This window comes from Marmota marmota, unplaced genomic scaffold, assembly GCF_001458135.2.
Source record: "Marmota marmota marmota unplaced genomic scaffold, marMar, whole genome shotgun sequence".
Taxonomy (NCBI): domain Eukaryota; kingdom Metazoa; phylum Chordata; class Mammalia; order Rodentia; family Sciuridae; genus Marmota; species Marmota marmota.
Window position 1 is genome coordinate 44484 of NW_026000001.1, and position 969 is coordinate 45452.

Here is a 969-nt window from a genome sequence, read left to right on the forward strand (position 1 = left end):
ACATATATATATATATATATATATATATAGAGGTTGGGTGGAGTTACAGAGGCTTGGAGGGGACAATTCTACTCAGAAGCATCTTTTTCTGTAGACACTGTACTGAAAGTGGTCATTGATGAATCCTGCAGATATGTCATTTATTGTGTGTACCAAAATGGTAAACATGGAGAAATGAGATTGGAAAATGAAATTAACTTCACACTTCATATAAATGATTTAATTTTTTTTCTGTGCTTTGGCTAGAACCCAGGGCCTTGCATATACTAAGCAAGTGCTTTACCACTAAGCCACATTCCCATTTCCCCCTTATTTTTGTGTATTTTTTTAGTTGTACACGGGACACAATATCTTTATTTTGTTTTTTTAGTTTTTACATGGTGCTGGGGATCGAACCCAGTGCCTCACACATGGTGGGCACATGCTTTACCACTGAGCCACAACCACAGCCACCCAGCCCCTTTTGATGGTTAATAAATCATAAAGGTTCTTCTCCCCTTGACTTTTCTCACCTTCTACACCAAGGTAAGGCCTACTGGTGAGAACTCAGGACTTTGAGGAGCACTGACTTCCAGGATGGAGTCATGAAGCCCCAGCCCTGCCATGTCCCAGGTGACCAGGGATAAATCTCTTACCGGATACAAGCCTCAGCTTTCTCTTCTGCAAATTGGAATGCTGATAAGACCTAACTCAGTGAAGTTCTAAGGGTTAAATGAGATGCTTCTTGAAAAGCTCTTAGCTCAGTGCCTGGCACAAAGAAAACACACCAAAAATGGAGTAGGGTTATTTTCATTAAGAATCTAGTCCTTTTAATTTCCCAGAAATGTCAGATCAGTTCACATGCAGGGAACAAGAAAAAGTGCCTGTTAGTGTGGAAAGCACAATGCTGTAAGTTATGCTTTGCAGAATCACATGAAAGTGGCATAGGCCACTTGTTCATGTGAGTATGCGCCTGCAGATAAACCAGTC